General features: G+C 43.1%; 1 long non-coding RNA gene across 2 annotated transcripts in view; it reads right to left on the bottom strand.

Moving 5' to 3' along the window:
* The window catches only part of LOC128087869 (uncharacterized), a 37,310-nt gene extending 15,071 nt beyond the window's left edge, over positions 1-22,239 (bottom strand). The window contains exons 1-3 of one of the 2 annotated variants that reach the window (XR_008210039.1): positions 22,116-22,239; positions 7,458-7,585; positions 1,306-3,037 (exon numbers count right to left, since the gene is read on the bottom strand). This is a non-coding gene — a long non-coding RNA (uncharacterized LOC128087869). Of the gene's footprint in view, positions 1-1,305; positions 3,038-7,457; positions 7,586-22,115 lie in introns of those variants that run through there. The other variant, XR_008210038.1, reaches the window with a different exon arrangement.
* Between the last annotated feature and the right edge of the window lie 1,073 nt (positions 22,240-23,312).

Genomic DNA, 23,312 nt, shown 5'->3' with positions numbered 1-23,312 from the left:
CTTTAACAACACTCCTCCAACTCACCCATCTCAACACAGATATTTTAGGTATAATAGGTGTACCAGAACCACAAACTCTCTCCCAGCCTTGCCCTGGGGATGTATTTGAGTGCAAGATCTGAGCTGTACCTGCTTGCATGGTCAGCACCTGGCAAGGAGTGGCAGACTGCTCTAGAGATGAGATAAGAGGGGAGACATCAGAAAGCCATTGCTGCCCATATTGAACAGTTTCTCTGAACAGAAACACAAGAACTGGGGGAGTTTAAGCAACAGGAAGCTTTGACCCCCTCCTCCCAGAGCAGCAGCACAGCATTCCCTGAAGTTCATTCTCTTCTTTTCGTGCCTAGAGGAGTGTTCACAGGCTCTAAAGCACATCTGCTCATTTTTGTAACTGTGTTAACTACTCCAGCAAGAACACAGTACTCCCTCCACAAAAACCTTGCCTCGTTTATGGCCTTATATCCATCCCAGCAACAACATCACTACTAGAATTATTCATTTGATTGAGAATTCAAGACTGCACTTAAGTAAAGAAATTAATGAAAACCCTGAAACACGAGGACTTAAACTCTAGGAAAGTTCGAGTCTCAGGTCCTTCTGAAGACCTTCATTACCACATCATGATAGCATCACCAAGAAAGGCAAATATAAATGAAGATACATAAGGAATGATGATGATGATAATAATAATAAGGTCATTTAGGATCCATCAGCAGCCTTTCACATGGTACAAGTTTCCCAGGTGGTTATATCCCCTGGCTAAGACCCTCTCTGCTGCGCAGGGCTGGAGGCATTGCCTGGCCAGGATGCAGCCCTCAGATGGAAGCTGAGGTGCTCACAGCTCCAGTTACAGCTCTCCCCTAGCCCTGCTCCCCCATGGGCAGCTATGGTTTTCGGACAAGTGGTATCTTGACATCAAGTTGAAACCACACACAGAAAATAAGTGCTTTCTGCTGTTACTTGAGCAGATACTGATACACCTGTTTTCACCCCAGTAAAAACATTTCAACTATAAAATTGCTATAGCCATCTGTGAAGCCAACACAACTAGCACTTCCCAAACAGCTTCAAGAACTGGGTTAGAAACTGTATAAAACTTTGGTTTGCATACATAAATGATTCTGTTGGACTTAGTCCGTAAATCAAAGTCTGATTAGACCATAATAACTAGACTATCCAGCCACAGATAGAATCATAAAATCCTTAGAGTTGGAAGGGACAAGACCTTTAAAGGTCATCTAGTCCAACTCCCCTGCAATGAACAGGGGACATGCACAGCCTGATCACCTGCTGGCCACGCTTCTTTCGATCACAGGATACAGTTGGCTTTCTGGGCTGAAATAGTGATAGACAGTGATTTACATGTTCATGGACATGAAAATAAATGCTAAGACTTTACTCAAATAAACTTCGGCTTCTATATATTTAAAATTCAGATCCCCAGCTAAATAAAACATTTATCTAGCATGAATTTATATCCAGTTTACTGTCTGAATGGCCTTTCTGTCCATTGCCTGAACAGAAATATACCTTCTGTTTGAAAACAAGAAGCATATTCCAAGAACATACAGGTCACAATTCTATTTAGATCATAACACTACATGAATATTTTCTGTTTGTTTCCACTGGAGAAAGTGTTGCTTTTTTTTTTTCCTGCCAGTCTTCACACTCACATATTGAATGGCTTACAAAAGCATTACAGCTGCTGATTGACTAAGTTACACACAGCAACTATTTCCTAAAATACCTTATGTTTTTAATACTTTTCACTTCCAGTTGGTTGTCTATCACAAAGATAGACTTTTGGGGCAAGGAACATCTTTTATATCCACACAGAACCAAAACAAATAGAGGTTGAAGGTGGTGGATTCAGCAGGCTGTACTGCTACACAAACAGCTTACAGGATAAGCCCCTACTAGCTTTCACTTACAAAAAAACAGCCATGTCAGACTAACAGCTGTCAATCAGTGTCTCCATCCAGGGAAGAATTGTGAGATTTCACCAATTTTCACCCATTTTCATTAGCTTTTTGTTTTTGTTTCTTAGGTTGCTTTAAATGTAAGAAGCAACTGAAAGATGTAGAGGAATGCTGCTAAATCATTCTCACAGAACAAGCACCCTGTGGCAGCAAACTAGGTAAGGCCAGAATGGTTTCCCAGTAAGCACTGTGGGTACAGCAAAGCCACCACGCTCAACAGGAAAACAAGCAGACAAAACCTAAGACGTCTCCTGCATCCTGCACTTGTGAACTGTCACAGGGGAGGTCAGGTCATCCTGTGGCAGATAGTGTGCCAATAATTCCTATTAAATTCCGGTGGAAAAACTTAACATCCGGAGAAAAAAAAAAATTGCTTCCTTCAGCTATTGTTTCCTTGCCAAAGATCATTTCTTCTACTAAAAGAAAGGGGAAGAATAATGAAAGAAAGAGAGACGGGGGTGAATAATGCACCATGACTAATAGCCGTGGTCTGACCAGTCTGAAACAGCTTCAAGTACCCGTGACCTTTTGAAGAGCCACTAGTCAGACGCTAACAAAAACGCGTAACGCAAGCTCTTGCACCCCCTTCCTTTTATCAAATGGGCGTCAGGATGAATAAGCTGACAAAAACAACATGGAAGTAATCTGCTGAGTAATTCCACTAATATTCCACCGTGGGCTGGCTCTGAGAGTTTGATGCACACAGCTACGGAGGCACTGCGCTGACTCTGTTGCAGATGACAGTTTCTCATTAATCACACGGAAACATTACGTGTTGTTCCCCAGCTCACACGAACGTTCTCTGGGAACAGCACTCAAGCCATCAGCAAGTCACTGCGCCCTCCTGCAGATCTCCTTATGTGGAAAGCTTTCACACAACTGCTCCACGCATCGCACACCCCTGCGCTCAGCCCGTGGAACTTCACTCAGCACATGTGTTCCCCACACTCTTGAAAGGTCTTCGGTATGAGTTCTGCTCTCAGGAGATGGCACGCCAGTTAACTGCTTGGAGGTTGTTTCCTACAACTCTTCTGTCAATCAACTCAGATCCACCAAGGCTGCAATGTCATTAGAACCAGCTTGGCAAAAGCAAATAACAGAGCTAATAACAACAACAACAGTACCAGCCAACTCACATTAGTACATTTCAGCTACAAATTAAAAGAGTACTTCTTCAAGAAGGTCACTATCGCTGTACAGAGGGATCACGACTACCTTTCGACCTTCACCAGCAAGGAGAACGCTTAGCACCTTTTATATTGTTAGACCATGAAGACATACTCCTCTGAAGCAATGCATACTAATCATGTGCAAGTGCAGGTGAAGTGATTCCTGTTGTTAACAAACTTTGAGTCACTAATAGGCAGACAAACATCCATCATGTAGTTACATTATTACTGAAAGAGAGTGAATAATTCACAGGACAGTTCACTGCTTCAGTCTTTTTCAAGTCACAGAACGTATCTGTCCTTTTGTGTTTCATACATTTTTATTCTAAAATCACTGTTAACAGGCTGAGTTTGACCTATAGACATCTAGATTAAGTGACCAGGATTGCCCTATACATTATTTTATTTCCTGAGTAGTCACATTCACAGTTCTGGTTCAAATACTGAAACTCACTGAAACATTCCTTGAAGCAACAAATGTCAGAAAGTAGTATGATCCACTCTATAAAGAAGTAGGAACAGACCACTGGTTGCATTTTAAGTGCACACTGTTAAATCCTCAAATGATTGCATGGCCAGAAAAAAAAATGCACACCATTAACTATAATGAATTACTAGAGATAACTCAATAAAGCTTACTGGAAAGTGCTCAGAACTCCCAACTAAATCATCTGCTAGCTGTAGAAATCAAATGGCATTTACTTAGATGCTTAAATATTGTTTAGCCAGCAGTCAAATCGAGAACATAAGTCTGCCTCGGGTGAAAAGCCTGGCCTAAAGCAAGAGCTGTGACATGACAGCCACCCAAGCCTTCGGGGAAAGTCTACTAGAGCATCCCAAGTCCATGCCTAGCATGTGTTTAGAGAAGGCTGAACCCTAAAATCCAGAGATGACTGCTGGAACATAACAGAAATGCTAATTCAAATTTCAACCTGCTCCCGTCTAGAGGAAAACCTGTTTAAACCTGTGAGCGAAACTCATGATTGTAAAAGAATGAAAAGGCTCCATGTGAAATTCACACAGCTACGGAACTGATTATAAAGCAGTAAAGCAGACCTCTAAGTCATGGTCTGAGCAGTGAATATCAGAAGCCAAGACCAGTCCTGTTCTTAGGAAAACTCAAGCAGCAAGCATACCTAAAAAACATGATGACAGAGTAACAAACAGAGGACCTTATCAATGCCAAACAAGAAGCCGTGAACAAGAACAAAAGAGAGATGGGGAAATAAATATCTTAGAAGGGCTCTGACAATTCCAGTGATGAGAGGTGACAGGAAAGATTTTGAAGACAGAAGTAAACAGAGTGGAAGTCACAAACAGGAGAGCTGACAGCCAGAAACTGTTTGGATTTTAAATGAGCTCAGTGGACAGAGAAGGGGAAAGATCATTGAACTGTTACCCATGAATGACAAGGATGGAAGTGGAGCACTGTGAAAAGGAAGACATCCAGCATATTTGGCAGCAATAGCTTCAAGGAGGGTCTTGAACGGGGACATAGTGGCAACTGATGCTGCTTAGTCTCTGACATGTATCAAAGAAGAGGGAGATGGAGATAAGTGGAAAAGCATCCAACCTAGAAGGAGAGTTGAAGAAGAGAGAAGCACCAGAAAATTCAACACAGACAAGAGAAGAAAAGCCCTTGGGCATGTGCAGAATTGCTGATGAAGTGTTTACTGATGAGCGGTGAGAGAATTTCATCACGTCAGCTCAGCAAGCTGAGAAAAGCACCTCACAACCGAAAAAGGGCAGAAACAGTCCCTCAGACAAAGTCAGCAAAAGAGCAAAGATAGCATTCTAGAGATAGCATTTATAGTACAGTGTGGAGGAAGCTGAGGGGGAACGTTACAGCAGAGTCCATGGGAGATATGAATCCAACTCCTTTTTTTCTGATCTGTCAAAGATGTTTCTTCTCCCACCTACCCAAAGAAAAAGATCACCTTCCAAGTTTAAAATTAAGTTTCTAAAGGTTTGGAAAGGACATATTGGATCTAAGGAGTAAAAAAGACCTAATGAAACCTGTGGTCAGCCTCATTTACCTGTGGAAGGGCAGGAGGTTTTCAACACCATTAGTAAACCAGGAAGGGCAGCAAGGAGGGAAGAGGCTCTCCAACAAGAATCCACACTTTCCAGCAGAGTGCCTACATCCGCAGACATGGCCGACATTACTTCACCAGGAAGATCCATGGGCAGCCAACAAGGTAAGATGTCTATAAACAAAATCATGCTAATGCCCACGTTGACACACCTAATTGTGCCACGTGAGCTGCACAGCTGCTACAGTTAATAAAGGCATCTTCCTTCCTGATGAACCTGCTGAACTCCAACAGGATGCTCACCATTGGGCAGCAGCAATCTCTAACCTGATGCAATAGATTCAGCTCCTGAGAAGAGGACTTGCTGAACAGCGACACAAAGTGCTGCATCCTCCTCCCTTCCATGGACAAACCACACTACACTGAGCTAGAGAGAGAAGACACCTTTCCGATATAATGAAGCCTCTCAGCCTTATACAGATTAAGCTCCCTGTAAGAGGAGCACTGGAAAAAGCAAGGTAGCATTGTATTGTACTAATGTCACTTAATGGTAACTGTGAGTGATTGCAATGCAATAAATATGGAGAGGAAATTACTGTAATTGATTGACAGTCTGGAAGCTTCCACATTCTATCTAATGAGAGAGACCTGCGAGAAGCTGCTGCAGTAGAGGCTATTAATGCAAATCATATGCACCATGCCTGCTCTCTGAATTATGCAATGCCATGTGAATGTCTAATCCATTTCACCAGGCTTGTCTCTATCGAGAAAGAATATTCCACTGACATGCTGATTAGTATATTAGGAGAGTTTCAGAAGTTCAGTGGTAAAGCAGGTGCCATTGCAGCGTCATTAATTTAGTTCAGAGCAAAACAAACAGGTCTGTATGGCCATCAAAATCACTGCATAAGTCTACAAGATAAGTTTGCCACAGCTGATGGGAATTTGCAGGAATGCCTTGTGATATGTGGTAGGAGTTAACAGATAAGGAAGGTATCGCTCTTCTAGGGAACAATAACAGAGGACTTGAGAATTGAAGACAAGGAATAATGCTTGATATAGCTCCGTGATATTATACATGGCTTTCCAGAAAGAACACTGTGATAACAAATGGACAGGAAATTTAGAAATTTAGTTGGCATATTCATATTGCAGCAGTACCACAGACACTAAGCAGCATAAAAAGATGTAGGGAGATGGTGCCTGTCCCAAGCTTTCTGGGCTAATACCATTGTACTTTGCCTCTAAAAATGTATATTCTGATCAAATACCATTTAGATCTGTGATGAAAATGATTTTGAAGGAGTAATCCTGGTCCCCGGGGAGCACTTGTCCTTCATGCAAAGCTATAACACAATTAGCAAGCACCACAGTGTCTGTTAAAGAGAAGCACAGACCTGGACCACAGGAGACCTCACACAGTTTCAGATTAAGGGGATGTGACGAAAGCTCACAAAATGCTTCCTGTGCTTGCACTGGTTGTCTCTCTCATTTCCACAGAAGTAAAAATCATTCAACTTTAACAAGAAACTCAGAGAAGGCACTGTAACTCTTTACAGTATTCCTCACACTTTTCTTCAAATTGCTATTTTACAGACCTGGATCCTAAATAATACACCTGAATGCCTTGTGTCATTTGCCACCTAAAATGAACACTTACAGCAATCATTTTGCCTCAATAATCCTTGTGTTTAAAGGTCACAAGCTAGCCACATCAAGAAAAAAAAGCAGAGGGACAACTAAGTTGGTAACAGAAGTAAAAAATGCCTAAAGAATAGCTTTGTAATGAGATTGATTTTACTCTTCTCTCCTTATGCCAGCAGAGACCCAGTCCCCATGGGATACCTCATCCTTTTACACCTGCCCAGCATCCTGTGAGAAATGAGAAGGTCTGAAATAGAGCAACCACATGGACTGGAGGGCTTAGGGCAACGCTTTGTTTCCAGGTCAGCCAGCACTGAAGCCACTGGTCTTTACTCGTGTAGAAGAAAAATCATAGAATCATAGAAAGGCCTGGGTTGAAAAGGACCAACTCCCTGCCATGGGCAGGGTCACCAATCACCAGACCAGGCTGCCCAGAGCCACATCCAGCCTGGCCTTGAATGCCTCCAGGGATGGGGCATCCACAGCCTCCTTTGGGCAACCTGTTCCAGCACGTCACCACCCTCTGAGTGAAAAACTTCCTCCTAATATCTAACCTAGATCTCCCCTATCTTAGTTTAAAACCATTCCCCCTTGTCTTATCGCTATCCACTCACGTAACAGTCATATCCCACCTGTTTATGTGCTCTCTTCAAGCCACAATAAGATCCCCCTGGAGCCTTCTCTTCTCCAAGCTTAACAAGCCAAGCCTGCTTCCCAGTCCTCCTGGATTAAGAGAGGTCCCAAGGCACCTTCACACCTCCTACAAGAAAAAAAAGAAGAACATGAGTTAGACACCATGCAGTAGATAGGATCCTCTCTGGTGATCCATGATGAATCTATGTTTTCCACTAGTTTGTCTGCAAGCACTTACAGCACTTGCTCAGAATGGAACATTTATTGTTAAGATATCATGGAGTTATTACTCGTTCAGTGAGTATACAAAACAGCCCCATTACAATCTAGGCTTTATGGCACCTAGATGTGCCTAGGGACAAACACTGAGAGCAGAACCAAAAGGATTTGGAAAATAAGTACATGAAAGGAGGCAGAGCTTGATAGTTGGCAAGTCAGTGCTGGGGAAGCAGAGGTCCATGTGTCCTTTTAACATTACTCTTGCAGGGAAAACATGCAGAAAGCCCCCAGCAGATTCAGACATTACTTTATCAGTGTTATTTATAGCATCACAACACAGAAGAGCCTCAGCCCCCATCAACTGGGCAAATGCAGCACAATGAAAGGGAGCTGCTCTCCAAAAAGACAAAAAAAAAAATTAAAAATCCACCCCAACAGCTCCTCAGCAGGCAACAATGATTTCAGAGAATAGAGACATGCAGGACTACAAGCTCTGGAGAAGCTGCTCCCATTTTCTTGTAGCTACACAACTCCTAGGGGGCCATGGGCACTCCAGGACCTGCATACCCCAAAGGGGCTGGGAACATCTACAGGGACATGACATATTTTGCTGTTTTCACTCTTTTTCTGCATTGTTCCACCTCAGAGACTGCTTACAGAAGGCAAGGAACGGGGGATGATTTGAAGAGACTTGCCTTATTAGCAAAAAGAATAAACTCCCCATGACAATTTCATCTTTTGAATTCACAACACAAATCCATCAGTGTTTCTCAGAGGGACTGAATTTGTCTGGGAGGGATGCGCAGTGCAGCTTGCTGCTGAGGAGGTGGGGCAGGGATGGGGAAGGGTTCTGCAAGAAGCAGAGGAGGCTTTGCTAGCCTTGGAGGAGTTATTTGCCACCCAGAGGCCAACACTTTCAGATTTTTGCAGAGATTGATGTTTTCAACATGTAGAAACACTCTGAGGAAAAAATATTTTGCATGTGTTCAGCTTCCAAGATTTCACTATTTTACTTGCAGAACAGCCCCATTACTTTCTGCACTCATTCAGCAGGAAGTTTACTTTTGGGCAGAACAGGCCTGAAATGACAAATCTCAATCCAGATTTCAATTGCTCCCAAAAGGCCAGTCCTCATGTGCCTGTGACTGCTGCACCAGTAGGAGCCAGCTATGCATTAACACCTCTCTGGCACTGGGGCAAGCGCAGCTTCTGCAGGAAAGCCAATGCTGTACCTTGAAGAACACCCCGCACAGCCCGGTAATGAAGGAAGACGGTATTAACATTCCAATCAAAACATCCAGGAGGAGAAAAAGGAGAACTGGTCCTTCCAGTGTCAACTCCAATTAGGGGAAAATAGAAGCCGCAGATGAGAAATAGGAAGCATCTGTATGTGAAAGCATGTTTAGCTTTGAAGCTGGTGTGGGAATATTGGCTTAGTCCTTACTTTCCCCAAGTGTTATGTCATCTCATGTGTAATGTTGACACTTACAAGGATTACTTATTAAATAATTCCTTTACAAACAACAGGGAATAATTCTGGCCTTTGATATAGACAGATTACGATCTCAGATGCTACTATTGAGATCTTATATTCATCCGAACAGGCTAAGCACATTAAGAATCAGGGAAGAAAAACACACGAATGCAAAATATGGAAAGTAAACCCAAGGACAGGAAAATCAAAAAAGCCGTGCTGAGCCACAGTTTTTAGTACCTGGGAAAGGGAAATTACTGAGAGATTAAATCAGACCACATCAGTCTTCAATTTAGTAAGAACTGTGTTCTAATCCAATCTGGGCAGAAGGCCTTAATTCATTTTTTTTTTCCTTCCTTGACTTTTTTTTTTTTTCTTAAACAGCATCCTATTTTGAAACTGAAAAAAAAAAAAATTAAAATTCCTAAAAGGAAGGTTTAAGAATAGCCTGCAGATGTCTAATTAACCTGCCACTGCCCTCTGGTCAGCTCCCAGTTACCCGCTGGTGCTTCATCCAGGTTGTGGCTGGAGTCTGGTACAAAGCAGAGGCTCCCAGGCCAGCTCTGTAGAGGTTCAGCACTGCACATACGCTACTCCTCCTAGTCCTGGAGCAATCCAGCCCGTTTCAGATTGCACAGAGCCAGAGTTCATAAGCTTTGCTAGTGCCTGCACCAGCTCTCTGCAGAGCTGGCCTGGATACTGTTGCTCCGCTTCAGAGCCTGGGCCCAGTCCTGCTCTGTTTCATGGGGATGCTGCAGGACTCCTATAAGATCTAACAGCAGGCTTGGAGATATCTCTGCCCAAACTCCTGAGAGGACAACAAGCAGCACCTTTTTCCATTTTTAATCTATCCTTTCACCAGGACTTTCTTTCCAACCACATCACGATGGGCATCCACTGGGACTTGGATGCTGGGGAGCGACTCCAAAATCTGAACTGAAAAAGCAACAGGGTTAATTTGTTTCTTCAAACTTCAAGTCCTTCCATGCACTTAAAGCAAATGAGGCATTAAAGCTGAGAAAATGCATGCAGGCCCCTGCGGCAGCACTTCCTCCGATCCTTGGGCAGCTTGAGAATGGTGAAGGCCTTTTCACCATGTCCCATATAGATGCTTGGCCTACTGCTCCAGCTAGCAGCACAGTATGGGACTATCCAGGGCAATGAGTGACCAACAGTTTAAAACTTTTCCATACATCTGAAAAACAAAGAGGCTTTTTCTCTCTGCACTGAAAAGTGTCAAGAGCAGAACTTCCATCACCAGAGCCCACTGCTTGGGCCCCACCGATGGCCTGACAGCAGACCTGCTTCATATCAGGGTGATACACAACCCTCACAAACCTTCCTTGAAACCTGTCACCAGAGGGAAGACCATCCCCTAAACCCCACCGTCCTTCCTGGCTGGTCAGAGCATGCTTCTGCTCTGTATTCTTCCAGTCACAGGAATGCAACTAAGGCAAAATGGCCCACCACTGGCTTCTCCCTGAGCTTGACAGAGAAGCTCATGCTTCTCATTGAAAGAAATGAAGCCAGAAACACTTTTTTTTTTTTTTTTTTTTTTTTAAAGGCAGCAATTTGAAAAACAAAGCAAGGAGAACTTTTTCCAGCCTAGAGAGTGGCACAGAGAAGAGAATAAAGACTAAATGACTGAAAGCCTGCAGAACATTTTATAAAACAGTTATTTTTCCCCCAAACAATGGTACTCTGTCCCTGACATGAATCAAAAATGTCACAAGGCAGTTTGGCGAGGCCGCATGTGAATGCTGGGTATTGAGCTGCAGCAGCTGCAGGCAGACTTTGTGGTTAACCCTGTGAGACTTTCACTGCTACAGCTGGCTTCCATTCTGACACTGTGTCCAAGCAGCCACTCCTTCCCACTGCTGCTCAATTGAATCGCTGCTTTATCAGCTCCTGTGCTTCACGTGCAAGCATCACAGCATCAGCTCAAAGGGACACACAGCAAGTTAGGTGATATCTCTGCACATGCCTCTGGGTCACTTGGAAGCCCTGCCTCCAGCATCAGACTGGGAGGTCTGCTGTCATTTCCTTGCAAACCATAACACTTTGGTTGCGCACTGACATGTTTAGTTCTCTGATATCCTGTTCTACAATACAGTACTTCCTTCCTAGAGCTATCAGTGTAAGTGATGCTCTCAGTTCACGCAACACCAGAGTACAACATGACAGTAGAGTTCAGATAGTGAAGAGTAAATATTTCATGTATCAATTGTCATGAAGATTTCTGCAGTTCTTCAAGATTACTACATTACTCATAAAATATAAATTAGTCTTCCTCACAACCTGCCTTCCCCACTGAAAAAATAAGTGAGGAAAGGCGTACAATTTTCAAGAAATGCAAATCTAATTCTACAGAAAAGTTTGCGCTATTTTTTTCTTAATATTATTATTTTAAAAGTTATACTTTATGATCCGTGACTGATGACCAGCTTTAACCACATCTTTCCAAGGCAGTATTTTGAACAGAATTCTTGACTGGTATCTTTAAACAAATTCAGAACTGCTCTAGTGTCTCTGAGTTAACCTCTCTCCACGCAACAAAAATGGAATTGGTTTTAAATTCTAATCAAAGTGATTTAGTATTAAGTTGCATGCTCTTCTATGCACCAGTGCAACTCCTTGCATACCGATTAGTCCCACTATGGAGGCATAGGCAACTGCAAAGGCAAAATATTGGACCAGTGAGCTCCTGAACTCAACTCCAGTGCGAAGAGAAAAAAAGGAAAGCTGGAAATCTTGCATCTCACCAGTACATTTACATGCACACAGGGATTTACATTTTTGATCATTTTATACATTTGTATCAACATAAGCCTGCAGCCAGGTTAACAGAGTGGAAGATTTATGGAGTATCACTGAAATGATTTAAAACTACCTCTTCCTTTAGAATTCTGTTTTCCTCATTTATGACACCCATAGGAAATTCTTCTGGGGCTTTTCTTCAATTTGTTTCTGTTTTACATATTTATTTATTTTTAGAAAGCTTTCATTCAGGGCTTTCTTAGAAGGATGGCTTCAGCCCTAACCACTGCATGCACGGCCACCCCATCCCAGCTTTATTACCTTGCTGATGCCACATGCCCACCCCTCACTAAGCCTCCTGTATCACATCCTTTTTCCCTCCAGCCCAGCCTACAGGCAGCACAAATATGCAACGGATATCTGCAGAAGCAAGCAGCTGGAAGATACATATAAACTTAAAACATAAGGCCTTTCTGATATGGCCTTTCAAAACAAGCAAGCATGCATTAAAAGTAGCAGGCACCCCCATATTTTTCCACAGATTTTTTTTTAAAGATGGAGGCTGGAAACAAAAGGCAAATTCCAGCACAGGCAAGTTGCTTGTGAGTGTGCTCAGTATGGGATGGTGTGGCAGCCAAGAAAGCTCCTGCTTCTCTCCATCACCCTCAGCCCTCTGCTCCACCTGACACTGTTTTAGCCTGGAGCATACCTAAGGGCTACAGCACAAGCTGCCCAGGAGGAGAACAGCAACATAAAGGCTTGGTCACATCATTAGGCCACAATTTGTGCTAATCCCCAAAATTCTGCAGGAGAATGTGAACATCTAGGATATAGCCTACCTTTGAAGAGGAGAACTCAGGGCAGGATTTAGACCACCTGTCATCCTTCTCCTTTATTTAATCCTTGCCCCAGTACTCAGACCCATTTCACACTAGGGAAAAAAAAAAAGCCATCCTTCCACAATTCTAACACAAGCCTCCTGACAGAAGCAGGATTGTTTTAATAAGCCTTGGCAAAGTGTGTCCGTTTCTAATCACTAAAGGAGGAAAAAAAAAAATTATATTAAAAAAATAGGAAAGAGGGGAAAAAGAACAAGAGAAAAGGCTGCAAACAAGTAGCCAAAAAGTACATCATGATGTGACTGTAAACATGCATCTGCCCAAACCTGGAGCCCCAGTAGCAAGCAGTATCTGGAGCTGTAGGAGATCCTGCCTTTTACAAGAGAAGGAAAATCTATTTCCAGGCTGTAGGCCTCCCACAGCAACTTCTGAAGAGGAAGATGAATATTTACTCCAGCCCAAATCTGCTCTGATTAATTGCAGCCCAAGCACTCCTGCCCCTGCCTCAGTGGGCAGGGCTCTCCCTCCTGCTTTTTCCAGCAGCAGCCTCCTATCATCCCATCCACCCCACAGGGTTGAGGTAGCCAGAACTAGTGTCACCTCCCCAGCAACACAGAGACAGCAAAGAAAACACCCATAACCACCCAACAGGTTCACTGCTACTCATGATTCTCAGAGTACCTGAAAGTTAGCATCCAAGCAAAGGGAAGGTCTCAAGAATGACAAGGAAACACATGGCGGCTGGGCAGTACTGTTCCACTCAGATGTTGGCCTCAGCCCATTCCTTCCCTACAGGGCAGGGCTGTCTTGGTAGCAGCTGGGGGAAAAAATGGCATTTTGAGATCACACATCTTCAGATGTCTTATCCTGCATGCCTTGGCAAGCTATCGAGTTCAATGAGGCCACGTGGCAACGTGAGAACAGAGTTCAAACACTTTGGCCTTGTCTCTAGAACTGAAGCTGAAAAAATGTCTTCATAGTAAGAAAAAGGGGTTGTGTTACTTGAGTAGTCAACAGCTTTGTATCACTGCTGTTCTTTCAGCTTAACCTACACTGTGGGAATTAGCCTCCTCCCTTATAGGTGTAGCATATATTGCTATTTTGGCCAGCATAGCTTCCACCTGGATTCACACAATGCAAGGAGAACAGCAAGAACAACACCCACGAGCTGTTGAAATAATCATCTTTTCCCCAGGTCTAGGCAAAGACTTTTTGTTTTCATTTAGTTTCTCAACACTGACTTGCCCCATGAAATCAATGGGGCAGCCCAACACAAGTCAAGAGATCACAGGTCCGGAATTTTCAGATGTGCAACACCAGAAGATGAAAACCAAAGCAGAAGTTTCCTCACTGCAGAAGTGTGCTTTAAGTTCACACTTTTCACAAGGACATGAGTTGCATAATAGCAATATATGACCAACAAAATTACCCCAAAAAGGTGCATGAATGAAGAATATGTCCCGTACAGAAGTCTACAATCTTCTTCTCACTTAATAAGTGTACCCTATGCACAACTGTAAAAAAAACTGTGAAATATATGTTTTCATGTTTAAAGTATTTGGATAATTATCAGATTGCTCAGGTGTCTGTAATATTAAAAGAAATTTAGCCCAGCATAATAATTTAAAAGAGCCTGAGTCTGATAACACAAGCTTCTCATGCAGACTAACTTGGATAACTGTATTCTGCCCACCTTTCTCTGCAGATTTACCTACAGTAAGCAGTGAAGAGTGTTAGCATGGGATGGAACTTAGTCAAATCAGGAGACTTCTGCATTTCAGACTTTGCTCTTCAGAAATCATTTTGAAATGAGTTTTTAGTCACCATAGCATTTTAGCCATCTGACATTTTAATTCATGGAAAATGCAGTTTCACTCCATTCTAAGATTTCCCTCATTTTATGTGCTGTACATAGAATCAAGTTATGGAAGTCTAAAACAGTCTAGATAAATTCTGTTGAAAGCATTTCATTCATTAAGTTTCAGGGAAAATATATTGCTAAATCATGCAAGGACCATGACTGAAAAGCAAGTAGTTCATCAACAGTCATAAAAGGGGAAGAAAATGAAGTTATTCAGTCTCTCAATGCTGCAAAGGTCTTGCATTATCCTCTCTTACTTAGCCTAAATTCACAAGTACAGCTCTAAAGCTGTACACAGCAAAACCAGTACTGGTAGATGTGCATCCTTGCAACTTATTTATTTTCATGTACTTTTTCCAGAAAGGTTTGCACATCGCATGCTATGAGCTCAGCAGCCGAAGAACTCTCCAGTCTGACTATTTGAAGGTAAAACCAAACTTGGAAATCTTAATGTGAACAGCCATAAGTGTAAACTTTCAGGGGAAAGGTTCATGTTTGCTCTGTAGATGCCAGGTGCCTGGCATCCTAGAGTTGTGGCTGGTAGCCAAGCCAACATCAGCATAAGATAGATAAGCAGCAGTTAAGAAAAGCCAGAATTGCACTGAAATAAAGTTTTGCTATCAAAACAAAAGAAAAGAAAAATCAACAAGTCTTGATTTCAATAGATCTGGGCTTTCACAGGAAATTTTTCCCTGAGACTTGCTATAATATTTCTCTCGTACTTAAGCTTTCCAAAGTTTAGGAACAGTATGGCCAAGAAAAACACCTGCATGCATTGAAAGTCAACAAGGAAAAGTTTGCTTGCCTAATCAAAGCTTGAAATACAGGAAAGGGCAAAAAATAACTGCTTCTTACTACGTCAGATCAGATAAAGCATACATTCGCTTTCTGCCAGCAGTAACACATTTTCAGACATCTTACCACCATCAAGGGAAACCCCAGATCACTGCTCTGTTTTCTAAAGCATCACTCACTGGACTGACTAGGTGAAAAACATCTGATTTCTTTGCAGGGCTGCCAGCCCACCACCTCAGTTGCACACTCTCTGTACACAGGCTCTGCCAGTCCAGCCACCGATCCTACCCTGTGCTTGTTACTTATCCAAACCAGAAGCTCTTCCCCTGTATTCAGCTATCTGCAGCAAAGGGACTTTGCTCATTAGGGTACCTTTAAAGGATCACAGCTGCAGCACACTTTCCCAACTCAGAAGCTACATCTAGTCACAATCATTCATCATGATTAACCGATATTTAATTACTGAGGCGATGAGCAACAGAGCCAGGGAGACATCAGAACTGCCACCACATTCCTCCTACCACCTGCCCACTCTAAGAGTTGTATCTCTCCTTAGGACAAGCATATCCTGCCACCTGTCCTCTACTGGGCTGATTCAACAGAAAACAGCAGTGCTCAGCCTGAAATTCCATTTCTGCTTGGTCAGAGCCTCTCAGGGTCCTTTCCATGAAGGTCACCAGGTTTATGGAGGTGGGCCAAACACCCAGCATCTCTCTCTGACAACCACTATGTGCTTCCCACTCATTGTCCTACTGCCATTGTCCTGTTTTTTGTCCTGCAGAACAGCCACAACAGCACTTTTCATCCCTGAAATAAATGGAGACTGCAAGCCAAACAAAAGCTATGGCCCTTATGTTTACCAGAGAAAAAGATCAATGGTCTTCAATGAAAGGACAGGAAGCTGATATTCTCACTGTAACTTGTTAGTAAAGCAGTGAATAGTGCTATGGAGGCTGACAAAGGCTCTTTTTTTTTTTTTCCCCTTCTTTTGCCTTCTTCTTCCCCCCCCCTCTCCCCCCCCCCCCCCCCCTTTATTTTTCCTGAAGAATCTGATGGAGAGAATTATCATCAGGTCACAAAATGGGGAACATCAGCAAGTTTATTCAATTATTCTGCTTGCTTTCAGAGTTGAAAAAAAATTTCAGAGTGCACCCAGAAAATTAAAAAAAAAAAAAAAGCAGAAAAAAAAGAATCATAAAGAGACATTGTGCAGGGAAAGCAGGGGAAAGGAACAAGTCCGAGATATTTGCAGCCATGTTTGCTCAGCATTTTGGCCTGTATTCAGGGCACACAGAGCATCCCAGTGGATGAAACAGCTAGCCTCTGCTTCCATCCACAAAAGGCCATGTTACTGCAGTGACAAGCCAGCCCTTAGGGACCTATTAGAAGCAATACACCTGGTATTTACATGATTAGGCCCTTGTTCAGGTACATCTGGAGCACTGTAGGATATTCTATTCTAGTCACTATCAACATTTCAGCATTAGTAGGCACCATAAAACATAGCTCTTCTCTGATAGAAACACCACTGGGTTCAGCCTACTCAATGAATCACAGAACTGTGGGAATTGAAAGGAATCTCTGAGATCATCTAGTTCAACCACCCTGCTAAAGCAGGTTCCCTAGAGTAGGTTATGTAGGAAAGCATCCAGGTGGGTTTTGTGGAGTCTCCCTTCTCTGGAGATATTCAACTTCTCTTGTTCCAGCGCACTGTAACCCTCAAAGTAAATAAGTTTTTCCTCAAGTTTATATGAAACTTCCTATGTTTTAATTTGTACCCATTGCCCCTTGTTCTGTTACTGGATATCACTGAAGAGAGCTTGATCCACTTGATTCCCACTCACCAGATATTTATAAGCATTGATAAGATTCCCTCCCACCAGTCTTCTCCAGGCTGAACAGTCCAGTTCTCTCAGCCTTACCTCATATGGGAAGTGCTCCAGACCCCTAATCATTTCTGTAGCCCTCCACTGGACTCTCCCTAGAAGTTCCCTGTCTGTTCTGTAGTTTTCCAGCTCCTCCTTCTTGGCCTTTTTTTGAAGACTGGAGTATTGTTGGCTTTCCTCCAGTCCTCAGGCCTCTCTCCCATTCTCCATGGCATTTCAAAGATGATAGAGGCCATCACAATAATTTCTGCCAGCTCCCTCAGCATTCATGAGCGCATCCCATCAGTGTCCATAGATTTGTGTACAGAATTCCCATAGATTGTTTCTGACCAGATCTTCTTCAACCATAGGGAAGTCTTCCTTTTTTTCCAGACTATCTCTTACCTCCAGAGTCTGAGATTCCCGAGGGATGGAAAGACTGAAGCAAAGAAGGCATTCAGTAATTTCACCTTCTCAGCACCCTCCATTACTAAGGCTTTCACCTCATTCAGCTGCAGATCCACATTTCCCCTAACCTTCCTTCACTACCTACACATTTTAAAAAGCCCTGTCTTGATCTTGGCTTCTCTGCCCAGATTAAGTTCCAAGAGGGCCTTGGCCTTCACTGCATCCCTGCATGCCCTGACAATGTTCCTACATTCCTCCCAATTGGCCAGACCCCTTTTCCACCTTCCATAGACTTTCTTTATGTTTTTCTATGAGCTCCGTGCTCATGCATGTGCATCTCCTACCACCTTTGACTGATTTCTTACTCTTAGGGATATGCCAATCTTGAGCTTGGGGAAGGGGTGCTTGAATGTCAGTGACCTCTCTAAGGCCCCCTTACCTTCTAGTGTTCTAATCCGTGGAATACCTCCAAGAAGGTCACTGAAGAAGTCAAAACGGGCTTTCCTGAAGTCCAAGATTACAGTCCATCTTATTATCTTTTTTTCCATGTTCCTGAACTCCACTATCTGATGGTCACTGCATCCAAGGCTGCCCCCAGCCTTCACATCCCCAACTGGTCCTTCCTTGTTTGTAAGGACAAGGTCCAGCACCTTGGCTCCTCCACCACCTGCATCAGAATGTTATCTTCCATGCACTGCAGGAACATCCTGGGCTATGTGCACCTGGCAGTGTCACTGCTCCAGTAAATATTAGCATGGTTGAAGTCCCCCATGAGAACCAGTGCCTCTGATTGTGAAGCGACTTTCAGCTGTCTGTGGAAGGCCTTGTCAGCTTCCTCCTCCCGATCAGGTGGCCTATAGTAAACATCCACATTGGTGTCACTAATATTAGCCTGCCACTTAATTCTCATCCATACGCTCTCTCATCATTCATCCTTAAGACAGAGATCAATACATTCTAGTTGTTCTCTCACATACAGAGCAACTCCACTGGCTTGACTTTGCTAAAAAGTACATAGCCATTCACAACAGCATTCCAGTCACGCAAGCTTCCCCACCACATCTCTGTGACTGCAATGAAATCATGGCTTTCCTACTACACGCTGATCTTTAATTCTTCCTGCTACTCCCTATGCTGTGTGCATTGGTCTACAGGCACTTCAGAGAAGAAAAGAGCAGAGGATGCAGGTTCCCCTAAAAGGATGCAGGAGGATCCCCCATTGCTATACACACTCTTGAGGTGGCTGGCCTTCAGGCTCATGTCACAGGAGGCAGGTAAGGAACATTTGTCACTGTTCACATTGGCATGGCTTATTCCCTAGTCAGTCATAATGGCATGAGTATTGCCATTTTGGATCCCACCCCTTAAGTTCTTCAGTTTGAAGCCTGCCTCACTAGGTTGGCCAGCCTGTTACCAAAGACAGCCCTGCCTCTTCTAGACAGGTGGACCCCACCCCTTACTGAAAGGTTATGATCTCCACAGAAAAGAGTCCTGTAAGTCCAGTAAGTCCTATTGACATTAAAATGAAAACCCTTACACCAGCACCAGCCACATAACCAGAAATGTATATGCATTATCCACCTATTTCTGGCTTCCCTCTTTCCTCCAATTGGCAGAATTGAAGAGAATATCTTGGACACCGGTATTCCTCACGTGCACTCCCACGGCTTTATAGTCTTATTTGATTCTGCCCATGTTCCACTTTCCATCCCACATGAAAGAGCAATTGGGAATAGCAGTCTGTGCTCTTGAGAAAACGCTGTACCCTCTGGGCAATGTTCTGGATCTCAGCTCCTACGAGGCAGCAGACCTCTTAAGACTCACTGTCAGACCAGCAGATGGGAGCTTCATTGCCTTTTAACAGGGAGCCCACCCACTACCTGCATATTTAGATATACCCCATACACTGGGCAAATGTTGTATATCATTTATGTATACGAACTTCTGAAATGATGGTAAGGAATTAAAACGCTATCATATGACTAATGCCAAGTATTTTGCAAACATGAGAAGCAAGAAATCTTTTTGGTCTCCCAAGACTCCTTTGCGATGTCCTACATATAAAATTTCTTAACTCCAAATTCAAAGTCAAGCTTCGCACAGGGGAAATTGTGATTTTCCTCGAAGGCTCAAAGGAAAATTCAGGATTATATTAAATACATGAGGTTAGTTATTAGTAATGTTGTTCTTCAAAGGACTGCAGAAACTGAGAAGACTGATGTCATGGGAAAGCCAAGTAATTGGTGAAAATGTTTTTTAGAAGGTTAACCTTTTCTATTACTACTTTTGAAGCACTGTAAGAAGAGACTTAGTATGATTTCCTTCCTGGTTGCTTTGTGCCTGGAATACAATTCTTTGGGCTTGATGCTTTTAGCCTGTTTCCCTGAGAGTTTTACAGCCCCATTTTACACATTTATCTAAAGTGGGTGCCCACGGCAGCACAAAAGCAAGATCTGTCCTCTCCACTGAGCACACACTGCCTACTGCAGACCCACCAAGAGCCTTCCACTTTATGCTTACCTATGTGGGGAAGTTTGCTAGTTTGCTTTCTTAGTGGCCAGGGTTGCAAATGCACATAGAATCACTTAGGCTAGAAAAGATCTTCAAGATCAAGTGCAATGATTAACCTGATCTACCGAGTCACTTCACTAAACAAAGTCCCTTAGAGTCAATGTGCACACATCTCACAGGTACCTCTAGGGATGGGAATTCCATCATCTTCCTGGGTTTCCATTTCCAATGCTAGACAATCCTTTGTGTGAAGGAATTCTTCATATTGTCACCCATCATGTCACCCAAGAAAAGAAACCAACATCCAGCCTGGTGTATGGTTGGTCTTGTTCATTCCAGCAGAGCACTATTTACTCAAGCTACTGCTATGAAGATGCATTAAACAAGAAGCACATGGCTATTATGCTGTTCAGCCACATGTTGGCATCACCACTCTCCTCCACCTGTTTGCCCTCTAGCAATGACTGCAGGCCATTATGCAAGATACACACTGAGGAAGGGATACAGAGGAAGAGCTGAGGACATCTTGCCCAAATTCAGAATGGCCATTTCTACCTCCTGTGGCAGATGTCAACAGAGCTAAAAGGAAGGCGAAAGCATCCTGCTTCCCTGAGATCTGTGGCATATGTCCCTGCACACAAGCAGCCAACACTTGGTCCTTTTCCTGTTCTAGCTTCTAATGAGAATTGACAGGCTTGTGCTTCTATTAGGGTGGCTTGCACCAGGACTAGAGAACGTATAAACAGCGACTCACTCCAAACGAAACATGCACAATCCTTTTATTTCCCCTTAATATAAGAAGTCTTTGCTGCTTCCAGTCATTAATTTCTTATTCTATAATTCCACAGTGTGGTCCCATTTAAACACTACTCGAGGCTTTTCACTAGTCACAGATGTCAAAATGATTACCTATCAGATTAGTTAGCTGCATTTTGCATCTCTGCACAGATACTTTCAAAATTTGCTATCACTTAATACCAGAAATGCTAAGGACATTCTTTCGAGGACAAAAGTTTACTTGACAAGTTATCCAGTAGTTATTACATCTCAAGTGTATATCTTGCCTTAATCCAACAGAACTTTCAGCTTCCCTTTGGAGGCATAACAGCTGAATTGATCTTTTATACAGGGGGACAAATTTAATTTTCCGGCTCTGATTTGGAAAAGAATGCCTATTCAAGACAGCACTTTAGCCTTCCTGAAGTCAGTGAGACCCAAACACGTGTTTACAATTAACCATGTGCTTAAGCGGTGGTCTGAACTGAGTGAATAAATATTTAGTCAGTAGGTCTGCTTGCATAAGAAAGAATTACCAGTCTGACAGAATTACAGAATTTGGCTATAAGAGGCTGGAGGATTAGTAACAAATGTGTCATTCCTGTAAGTAATTCACTTAAACTACAGCCACAGCAGAGCTGTTTAGAGTATGCACACAGATTAATTTGAAGGACAGACTTAGAACATAATTATCAACGAAGAACTGTAAATTTGTAATAATATATCAGAATCATCAAGTGACTTTCAAACAAGATCTATAGAACCAAATATCCTGCTCCAATTTAATGAATTCCAGCCTGTTTCAGAGCTAGGTTATGATTTCACTTGGAAAACTGAATAAGTAGCAGTGCAGGCCAAAGTAATTGTGGCTCAAAAAAAAAAAAAGCTGAAAAGCATATGTAAGACCCTCCAAACCCTGCCAAAATTATTTTTTTTGGTAGCAGTTTATGAGAAAGATATGAGAAGCCATCAACAGAGCTTAAGGGTTTTATGTTCCCAACTCCTATTGACTGATAAGGGTCCTGGAGACTGTCAAACATTTCTCTAGGTGCTCTTAAGATCACTTAATGGTGAGGATAAATCCCTGTATTGTCCATGTTTGAAGAAATACATTATAATTTGCAGGTGAGTTTATAGTGTACATTGCTTACCTTCCTTCCAGGCAAGATTACAGGTATGTGTCCATCTGGTACATCTACCTCCAACAAGGGAGGCTGCTCACTCCTATGTTGCAGAGAAGAGCAGGAAAGAGAATCAGTTCCACATGTCACTCCATCGCTGCAAGACCAATGAGAAGTTCAACAATTAAGAGGACGACTGAAAGACCTTTACAAATGAATAAATATATTTGCTCTCATACTGCACCTCTAATGTATTACAGTTACAACTGGCTGTGGAAGTGACCCTCCAAACTGAACTGGTGCCACTTCCTCAGTTTCAAAACCAAAATCCCCCAACAAGAATTTGATGAGCATATAGGTGACTGCAGCCTGCTGAACCAAGCAGGGCTTCAGCAACTCCAGCTGTGTACCAGGGCCTTGGAGCAGCAGTGGAAGCCACCCCCTCCAGACATCTCCTCTCGCTGAGAATAGCAGAAGCAGCAGGCTGAGCTTCTCTCCTAGCTTTCATTTCAGAATAGGTAACACTGCTGTCCTTATGCTCAGAGCCAGGTAACAGCTCAGCTCCAGGGGCTGTGACAGCTCTGTGAGTTACTAATTAATTCACCACAGTTGCTCTGCCCTCTCTACAGTAACTAAATCTAGTAAACATGAGGGTTGTCAGGCTAAGGAGAGCAGGGCTCTGAGGTATGAGGACAGATACACCATTTCCTCAAATTTTCCTCCACTGAGCTCAATGTACAAATCTTCAGGGATTCAACATGCTGGGGGAAGGGGGGGGAATAAAGGAGCTCTTTGGGATGCATGCCAAGTGCTTATGCACATAAGGCAGAGCACGTACATGAGCACATGTGGCATTACTGCTGTTGGAATGATTTACGTGCATCAGAGCCCTAGCGGACTCTTGCTGCGCTTGAACACATCCATGCATCTCTGGCTGCCAGGGATACACCAGCTCCAGCATGGCGCCTCTCCTCTAACCCTAGTAAGCATCCCTGAGACGCAGGCTCTTTGCCTGGAGCCCCATTCACAGAAGCAGGGCTCCCAGGCCAAGCACCAGCCCTCTAGTTGCTATAGACAGACATTTCCCCATAATTTAAACATTCTACACATAGTCTTGCAGAAACACAGGAAAACTGATGCAGGTAAATGCTTCTAATTTCCAGCAGATCAAGGAAGATACCTGTCTAAACAGCAACAACAAAAAAAACCCACAAAGACCTAATACCA

Source organism: Tympanuchus pallidicinctus, unplaced genomic scaffold (assembly GCF_026119805.1).
Source record: "Tympanuchus pallidicinctus isolate F22 unplaced genomic scaffold, pur_lepc_1.0 scaffold31, whole genome shotgun sequence".
Classification (NCBI taxonomy): domain Eukaryota; kingdom Metazoa; phylum Chordata; class Aves; order Galliformes; family Phasianidae; genus Tympanuchus; species Tympanuchus pallidicinctus.
This window is presented reverse-complemented; position numbering and strand designations above follow the sequence as displayed.